A 10,507-nucleotide genomic window follows, 5' to 3' on the forward strand; every position below is an offset into this window, starting at 1 on the left:
GAAACCAGATGAGGAACTACCCAGCAAGTGACTATAGAACGGCCCAGTTAGCATGCCCATGAACATGTCCACCAACTCCCTATCAGTCAAGGAAGGTTGGACTCTTCCAGCTAGATCTCTCCACTTTTGCGCATACTCCTTGAAACTTTCCTTAGGTCCCATATACATGCTTTGTAGTTGCATGCGAGTTGGTCTCAGGTCAGAATTATATTCGTATTGCCTGAAGAAAGCAGTAGCCATATCCTCCCATATGCGAATATTGGCATTCTCCAGCTGATAATACCATTCTAGTTGAGTCCCAAACAAACTCTCTTGGAAGAAATGAATCCACAGTCTTTTGTCTTCAGTATGAGGTTGGATCTTCCTCACATATGATCTTAGATGCATCTTGGGGCAAGAGACTCTATCATACTTAGCAAAAGTCGGAATCTTGAATTTGGGGGGAATGACGACTCCAGGGATGAGCCCTAGTTCCTCAAAATCAAGCCCAGGTACCTTCTGAATTTCCATATTTCTTAGACGCTCCTCTAGTAACCTATACTTCTCATCAACATAGTCTTCGTCATGGAAATAGTCTCCCTCATCATCCTCTTGGTTAGCAGAACCTCCATTGCTTGCAGCGTTGGTCTCCATACTAGCATCATCATCCTCTTCTTCTTTCTTGGGAATTTCAGCTTCTTCAGGCTTTTTGAGAGGGCCTTTGAATCTTCTTCCAAGATTGAGAACACCTTTGGGTTTCTTGGTCTTCTTCTCCTTCTTAGTCAGAAGAGCTTTCAGTTCATCTTGCCCCCTGGACAAGTTCAGGATCAAGTCTTGAAATTCAGCATTCTGAGTTTGGAGATTCTTGACAGTTTGTTCAAGATCCATTTTCTCACTAAAATAAACAGCGGAAAGATGAAGTATTTGCTTTATAAAACCTGTGATGTAATGTTTATGAATGGTATGATTATGCATATGCAATGTTTTCAAGGACCTTGAAATTTAAATTTGTTTAAACAAAAGAAAAGAAACAAATTTTATTAGTAATAATTAAATTGTACTTAAATATGGTTCTTTGCCATTTTTAGGCTTACAAAAGAAAACAAATAAATAATAAACAACTAGAAATAATAATAATAAAATAAACTTCTTCAAGTTTCCCATGGATGCTTTCTCTTTGATCCGATGAAGTTGTTGATGCCTTGCTCCGCATGAAGTAGTTTCGTGAGCTCTAACACTTGCTTTTCTTTTGCACGGAATTGAGCTTCAAAAGTATCCCTTTCTTCTTTCAATTGAACCTTTTCTTCACATTCAGGTTCAACAATCACAGGTCTAACATAGGGATATGGCATGATAAAACGTTGAGCGCGAGTGCGCACCCATCTGAGATAAGGCTCTGAAGGAAGGGAGTTCTTTTGCCCCCAACTCTTTCTATCGACCTTGTACACTTTGTTCTAAGCGCGTATGAACTCTCGACGTTGGTTTTGAACATCTTCTTCATAGTTGAAAACAACCCCTTCAATAATCAAGTGATGAGGACCATCTCTGCGAGCATAGCCAAACTGTCGTAGGGCCAATGAAGGGTTGTAGGTAATTCCCCCTCTAATGCCAAGGAGTGGCACATTAGGAAACTTCCCACAATGATCAATAATAGTGACGTACTCCTGAGATATGACGTGCCAACGGATATCAGAATGAGAAAGTGACATAATCCTTTGGGACCATTGCATCTTTTGATCATTTCTTACTACTGAACGAGGAAGGTGCGAAATAAACCACCTAGCTAGCAAAGGTGTGCAACACATAAGAGTTCCTCGCTTCTTCATGATGCGGGAGTGCAGAGAGTGTAGAATATCTCCAAGTAATGCAGGTACCAGATTGTGAGTCAAGAAGATCTTAATTGCATGCACATCAATGAATTGATCAGGATTAAGAAACAACACCAAACCATATATCAATAAGGCCAGAATATCTTCAAATGCATGGTAACTCATGGCTTTCAGGAATTGTCGAGCTTTCCCAAATAAGAATTTGGCCGAGAGACCTTCGACCCCATTCTTGGTGTCCCAGTTGGAAGCAATGTCTGATCTCTTTAGGTGTAGCACAGCAGCAATAGTCTCAGGTTTTGGAGTGCTCTCCAAACCAGTGAAGGGTAACTGATCAGAGATGGGTATACCAAGTAAATCCTAGAACTCCTCCAAGGTAGGTACCAACTAATAATCTGGAAAAGTAAAGCAATGATGCTCGGGATCGAAGAATTGGCATAAGACTCTCATCATATCTTCTTCAAATGGAGAGGTGACCAGTCGGAGTAGATAACCATGTCTTTCAGCAAACTTAGAATCTCCAGGAACTTCTAAGGCAAGCTCCTTGAGCTCAGAAGGTATCCCCACGAAGTTGAGTCGTACATAATCCCTAGTAGCAAAAGCCATGTCCTATAAAACAGTACAAAGATAAATTTCTTGGTCCTTGAAATCGTTAGTGGATATGATATGCCATGATGTCATGATGTCATGATGCCAAGTAGATAATAACCACAAACAAGTCACACAATTGCCTTAAGGGTAGGCTTGCATGAAGTCCATAGGTATATACCCTCCTTCATTTTGTTTAGTTGGTTCAACCTGTCTTAAAAAGTAACCGAGTTCTATGGTGCTCATATCCCTGATCTTTCTCGTGGGCATTGTCTCAACATAGCGCTCAATCGGCCAGCCAAAAGCATCCCTAGAGTCCAATCTCAATGAGTGTAGCATCGAGTATCAACCGGCTTCAGTCAGGAATCCAAAGCCAGCCATCTTGCTACTTCTTATAAGTCAAAGTTAAGTTCAACTAAGGTTCTAAAGGCGAATTAGTGCTTATGACACCATGCGGTAGCCAAATGTCTCCTCGATCAGATTCAAGGGCCATCAGGACAAATCAAAGCGTCGCACTAACGGTGGCTACCAGTTCAACCATAACGATACATGTCGTACAGCCTCCCTGGTCTCATGCCACATACTTAAGGTACACTAGATCCGGGTGTAGGATCTTTCACACAGCAGAATACCCAAAACAGCCTTGAAAATTAAAGCAAGCAAAACAAACAATAGAAAACATTTTAAAGTGAATCCTAAGCTTTTAAGGTAACCCCTCTTTTTAATCGAAAATCCCCGGCAGAGTCGCCAGTTCTGTAATACGGTGAACTGACTTTTTATCGAAATGTGCGGTTAAGCAAGAGTCGCCACCGACTTTTATTTTATCCAAATTAAATAGAAAGGCTAAAAGAAGAGGAAAAACCTTTTAAATAAAAACTGAGTTCGGGGGGTAATTATGCAAAGGGAAGGTGTAAGACACCCTTTGCATCCATGGTTATCCATGGGCTCTTAATTGCTTTGCTCGTTTGGAAAAGAAATGTAGAAGAAGAAACAAGGACTTTAGCTCGTAAATGAGCGTAGCCTTGATAGTGTTTAGAAAATAGAGTAGAAAAATATTTTTAGAGCAAGGCAGTTAGGAGCAATTACCTGGTTAGATGAAAAATGTTCTTTATGTAAATACAAGATCACACTCACAAAGGTGTTTTTGATACATGGCAAACTCCACAAGCAAACAAGCAACAAGGCACAAGCAGAAGAACTCAAAGAAAAGCAACCACTGGTCACTCAAGACAGAGCAGGTCGACCCACTATACATATAGGTCGACTCATGACAAGTAAAACAAGAAGAACTCAGAAAAACAGCAGTCAGGTCGACCTACTCCCAACCCAGGTCGACCTAAAGTGGAGAAATTTACACATCCTTCTGACAGGTCGACCTACACAACAACTAGGTCGACCTAAACTGAGGAAAAGTCCCCAAAACGTATCTGAAGAGGATTCTGGTCGACCTACTTCCTTAACAGGTCGACCTAACTGGGAACAAATGTTGTTCAAAGCAAATGCAGCTCTGTTAGGTCGACCTAAGCATTACAAGAGGTCGACCTATCTGATCAAAACTGCCAAAATTCCTGGTTTTCTCTGCTCCAACTGATTAGCTCTCATATATATTGTCCAAGGTTCATTATTGCAGTTTTTTTTCAACACCAACAACTGAAAGATACACAAATGCTTCTCATCTTCGTTCTTCATCATCTCCAACACAATTACACATAATCATTCTTGTGTTGAGGGTTAGTGATCGAGTTCGATAACGTCCATGGAACGGAATTGAAGATTCCTAGTGGGTGAAGATTTGTGGGGTTTTTGGTGAATAAAATCTGAGGGTTTTGTCCTCCAAGATTGGTAAATTTTGAGGGTTTTTATCAAGAAGCTTCATCAAGGATCCAGCTGAGTGTGAAGATTGAAGAACAAGTGTTCAAGCAATTCAAGACACTGCAGAAAGGGATCAAAGTGAAGCTCTTGGAAGACCTTAATCTGGCTCAAGATTAAGGGGGAAGAAGATTCAAAGGATCGACAAATTTGGTTTATTGTTTATCGCTTTGTTATCTTCTTTGTATAAACTGCTTTCAACATTAATGGAAGATTTCCCAATTTTAGTTTGGAATTGGGGGCAGACGTAGTCGTAGCGAGGACGATCGACGAACTGCCTAAACAAATATCGTGTTCTTGTCGCTTTTATCTTTTCATTTACGTTCTGTTCATATTTGGTTATAATTGCAAATTGATCAACGATTCGAGTGTTAAACTTATGAATTAAGAACTAGCATAAACATCACAATTCATCACACATTGAATCACCATCAATTTGATCATTATCACCAAGTGCTTGTGTTTTTGTTTCTTTCACTATTACTGCATTGCAATTCAAAGTCTATCAAATCAGAACTTAATCGATTTTCTATAGTAAAACATATTGATTCGATAACATATCATTTCATCGTTAATCTCAATTATCTTGTGGTTTTGTCACATATACGACCCTTGCAATCACGGTCCGGAATAGACGCAAGTCGATTCAGAACCGCTTTCGCCTTAGTTCGAAATAATTCCGAAAAACTCTGAGAGATCTATTCACCCCCCTCTAGATCCTTAGGCCAACGTCTAACAAGTGGCATCAAGAGCTCTGGTTTATTCCGTGCTACGTGAAACACTTATTGGAAAGATGGCTTCCGGACCTAAAAGGGCTCACAATAGAGCTCCAGTTTTCAACGGTGAAAACTATGGCTATTGGAAGGATTGTATGTGTGTTCACATCAATGCAATTGATAGGAACATCTGGACAGCTATTGTCAATGGTCCCTTTCAGATCACCATGACAAATGCAGCTGGTGCAGTTGTTCCAAAACCAGAAAATACTTGGGATGCTGAAGATGAAAAGAGATATGGATACGATTGGAAAGCGAGAAACATTCTAATCTCAGCTCTAGGAGTTGGTGAATACTATCGCGTTTCCCATTGTAGATCCGCTAAAGCTATGTGGGACACATTGCAAGTTGCCCACGAGGGAACGGATGATGTCAAACTAGCTAGAATCAATACGTTAACTCAAGAGTTTGAACTTTTCCACATGGAAGATGGTGAATCCATCGAAAACATGCAGAAGAGATTCGTTCACCTGAAAACTTGTTTAAATTCTCTTGATAGACCTGTTTCCAATGCAGTTGCTACTAACAAAATCTTAAGATGTTTGAACAGGGAATGGCAACCCAAGGTTACAGCAATAAAGGAAGCAAATGATCTAAACACCTTAGACATTACCACTCTTTTTGGTAAACTAGAGGAACATGAACAACATCTTAAATGCCTTGACATGCATGAGAAAAGAGCAAAGAAAGAGAAGAACATGGAGAAAGAGGTAGAGAAGAAGTCAATAGCTCTAAAAGCTTCAAGCTCCAAGACCTCAAGACAAGAGTTAGAGGATAGTGATACAAGTGATGATGAAGACTCTGATGATGAGGAAATGGGACTGTTTGTGCGAAGATACAACAAATACCTAAAGAAAAATGGAGCAAAACATTCCGACAAAGGCTTGATCAACTATAGAAAGCAATCAAACAAGCTCAAACAAGATGACAACAATAAAGGAAAATTCAAAGGGCCTTGCTTTAATTGTGGCAAAGTCGGTCACTACAAACCGGATTGTCCCTACCTTAAGAAGGAAAAAGAGAAGAACCAAAGCAAAGGTCATAACAAATCTAGAAGAGCCTACATAGCATGGGAAAGTGATTCATCTAGTGAAAGCTCATCAAGCGATGAAGAAGAATCAGCAAACTTATGCCTTATGGCTCATCAACACAAGAAAAAGAAACTTGTAAGTCATCTTAAACCTGAACTCATAGATAAGGTATCTCATTCTCAACTAAAACTTGCTTTTGAAGAATTACATAGAGATGCAATTGAAGCTTTCAAACTTTTGGCCTCAAATAAGAAAATCTTTTCATATCTTGAATCAAAAGTTGAGAAAACCGAAAAGGATATGGAAGCTTTAAAACAATCTATGCTAGACATTCAAAAGGATAAAGTTGAGATAGATCCTACATCATGGTTTGGTTGTGAGACATGTCATATTTGGCAAAAAGAAGTAAGAGATCTAAAAGCCAAATTAGACAAGGCTCTACAACCAAAAGTGACTTTTGCGGTTGATCCAAATAAGTTCAAAAGGTCGTATACTCCTTTATATAGCAAATATACTTTTGTTGCAAAAAGGGTCATACCATTGAAAAATGCAAATTTAGGAGGATTTTGGTTCCTAAAGGAGTATTTCAATGGTTGCCTAAGAGCAACAAATTATGTACTCACTACCAAGGACCCAATGAAAATTGGGGACCTCCATTTCTAAATTAATTTTGCAGGAAAAGTGTCTTGACATTGCCGAAAGGTTGTGGTTCCTTGATAGCGGATGTTCAAGACACATGACTGGAGACATATCTCTTTTCGTTGAGTTTCACGCAAAGAAAAAGGGGTATGTCACCTACGGAGATAACAATAGGGGAGCCATACTTGGTAAAGGAAGTGTAGGTAACCCTTCTACCATAACTATAACTGATGTACTGCTAGTAGAAGGTCTTAAGCATAATCTCTTAAGTATAAGTCAATTGTGCGACAAAGATTTTAAAGTAACGTTTACAAATTCTGGCTGCACAATAGAACATACTAAGAAAAGAGACATTATGTTTAATGGCTTAAGAGTGAACAACATCTATATGCTAAACTTGGATGAAGTATCTAAATCTAGTACCAAGTGTCTAATTGCTCTAGGCGAAGACTCATGGCTTTGGCATAGACGTCTCGCCCACATAAATTTTGACTTACTTAACAAGGTTGTCACAAAAGACTTAGTAATCGGCTTACCTAAAATGAAGTTTTCAAAAGATCATCTATGTGATGCTTGTCAAAAGGGAAAGCAAACAAAAATCTCTTTTAAATCAAAGAACGTGGTTTCAACATCACGCCCTCTTGAACTCCTTCACATGGATCTCTTTGGCCCTTCAAGGACTAAAAGCATAGGTGGAAACATATATGGTTTTGTCATTGTCGATGATTACTCTAGATTTTGTTGGACAATCTTTCTACCTAGTAAGGATCAAACTTTTCCAGCTTTCACGCAATTTGCAAGATTATGTCAGAACAAAATGAACACCAAAATAGTTGCAATACGAAGTGATCACGGTGGAGAGTTTGAAAACTATCTTTTTGAAAAATACTGTGATAAACACGGAATTGAGCATAACTTTTCAGATCCTAGAACACCACAACAAAACGGTGTGGTTGAACGTAAAAAACGTTTTCTAGAGGAGTTGGCAAGAACAATGCTGAATGAGGGTAGTCTACCTAAGTATTTCTGGGCTGACGCGATTAGCACCGCGTGTTATGTTTTGAATAGGATAACAATACGTCCTATACTAAACAAAACTCCATACGAATTACTAAAGGGTAGAAAACCAAATGTATCTCATCTCCATGTATTCGGTTGTAAGTGTTTTGTATTGAACAATGGTAAGGATAATCTTGGTAAATTCGATGCTAAAGCTGACGAGGGCATTTTCCTTGGTTACTCACATTCTAGCAAAGCATATCGGATATATAATAAAAGATTACTTATAGTAGAAGAGTCAGTACACGTGTCTTTTGATGAATCTTATACAAAATATGTCGAGAAAGGTCTTTCGTTTAATGGTGCAGGTCCATCCACTGAAGATATTGTCAAAGATAAGGAAGACGAAAATGAAAATATTGTAAAGAAAGATGCTGAGAAAGAGAAAGATGAGTCTCATGATGAAAATGAAAAAGAGAGCATCTCAAACAATGAAGAACTTCCTAAGGCCTGGACAAATGTGAAAGACCATCCAATTGACAACATAATAGGAGACATCTCAAAGGGCGTTACAACACGCTCAAAGATAAGTAACTTCTGTCATCATTTTGCTTTCGTTTCACAGTTTGAGCCGAAAAACGCTAAGGACGCATTACTTGATGAGCATTGGCTAATGGCCATGCAAGAAGAATTAAACCAATTTAAACGGAATGATGTTTGGGACTTAGTCCCTCATCCGGGAGATCATCAAGTAATCGGCACTAGATAGGTTTTTCGTAACAAACTTGATGAAAACGGCGTTATTACTAGAAACAAAGCTAGATTAGTTGCCCAAGGTTACAATCAAGAGGAAGGTATTGATTATGAAGAGACATACGCTCCCGTAGCACGTCTCGAAGCTATTCGCCTCTTACTTGCCTATGCTTGTTCAAAAGACTTCAAACTATTCCAAATGGGTGTTAAAAGTGCCTTTCTCAATGGCTATATAAATGAAGAAGTCTATGTTGCTCAGCCACCCGGCTTTGAGAATTACATGCATCCAACTCATGTTTATAAGCTGAAACGTGCTCTATACGGTCTTAAACAAGCCCCTCGGGCTTGGTACGAACCTTTGAGCAAATTCCTTCTTAGCCAAGGGTACTCTAGGGGTAAAGTTGATACTACTCTCTTTATTAAAAGAAAAGATAAAGATGTACTCTTAGTCGAAGTTTATGTAGATGATATTATATTTGGGTCGACTAATGCAAAACTTGTCAAAGAATTTTCTAAGCTTATGCAGAGTGAATTTGAGATGAGTCTCATGGGTGAGCTAAACTTCTTCCTTGGCCTACAAATCAAGCAACTCAGTCATGGAACGTTTGTAAGTCAAACTAAATACTGCACAGAGCTGCTCAAAAGATTTGGAATGAGTGAAGCGAAGGAGATTGACACACCTATGGCAACAAATACTAACCTAGACAAAGATGAGAAAGGTAAAGAGGTTGATGTAAAATTGTACCGAGGCATGATAGGTTCACTATTGTACCTTACTGCCTCAAGACCAGATATCATGTTTAGTGTGTGTATGTGTGCAAGATATCAATCTTGTCCAAAAGAATCTAACTTAAAAGCTGTCAAAAGAATTCTGCGATATCTACGTGGTACTCCTACATATGGCCTATGGTATCCGAAGGGAAATGAGTGTTATTTGGTAGGATTCTCCGACTCAGATTTTGCTGGCTGCAAATCCGATAGAAAGAGCACCAGTGGAACATGTCATCTATTCTCAAATTCATTGATAAGTTGGCATAACAAGAAACAAGTATCGGTTGCATTATCTACTGCTGAGGCAGAATATGTAGTTGCCAGAAGCTGCTGTGCGCAGATATTATGGCTCAAGCAACAACTTATTGACTTTGGTATTAAGCTTGATCGTATACCTATCATGTGCGATAACACAAGTGCCATAAACTTGAGTAAAAATCCTGTCCTACACTCACGAACCAAGCATATTGAAATAAGGCATCACTTCCTAAGAGATCATGTAGAGAAAGGAGACGTCATATTTGAACATGTAGAGAGCAAGAAGCAACTAGCTGACATCTTCACCAAACCTCTAGCAACAGAGAAATAGTTCAACATTCGTAGGGAATTAGGGATACTCGATATGTCTAATTTGGGCTAATTACATTTGTTTCTCTTAAGTTTATTCCTTTACTTTATATATATATATATATATATGTATATATTGATTATTCTCAAGCTAACATTTCTCTAAGTGTAAAAGGTAGTTCTTCATCAAGCCAGTAATCATTCCACATTACCTAAAGGCCTCCACTAAACGGGGACACCTACATATTGAGAATGCGGTAACATGGTTGTTGTTCGCTTCCAAAAATATCATTGATGCTATAATATGCTATCAATTAACATGCTTATAGTGACTTCATACATATATCTGTCTTACTCATGTATGTGTTTCATCTCTAATCATAGCATATCATATTCTAAACATACAAGCAAATAACTAGGCTTAAACACATCATATATAGAGCATTTTTACAAATATTTGTAATTTAGATCGACCTAGTCTGCCTCTGAGTCGACCTACACAAGTCATTTTTCAACATATAAGCTAAAATGCCCAGTTACGTCGACCTACCCTCCTTTTAGGTCGACCTAATCTGCAATTTTTTTTTAGGCTTCTCTGTTAGGTCGACCCAGCCCTAAATTAGGTCGACCTACTGCTACAAATATTTCCCAAATTGGGTCTGTTGGTCGACCCGACCCATACCCACTCATACATAATCATCTCTTTTAC

The sequence above is a fragment of the Vicia villosa genome, unplaced genomic scaffold (assembly GCF_029867415.1).
Source record: "Vicia villosa cultivar HV-30 ecotype Madison, WI unplaced genomic scaffold, Vvil1.0 ctg.001049F_1_1, whole genome shotgun sequence".
NCBI lineage: Eukaryota > Viridiplantae > Streptophyta > Magnoliopsida > Fabales > Fabaceae > Vicia > Vicia villosa.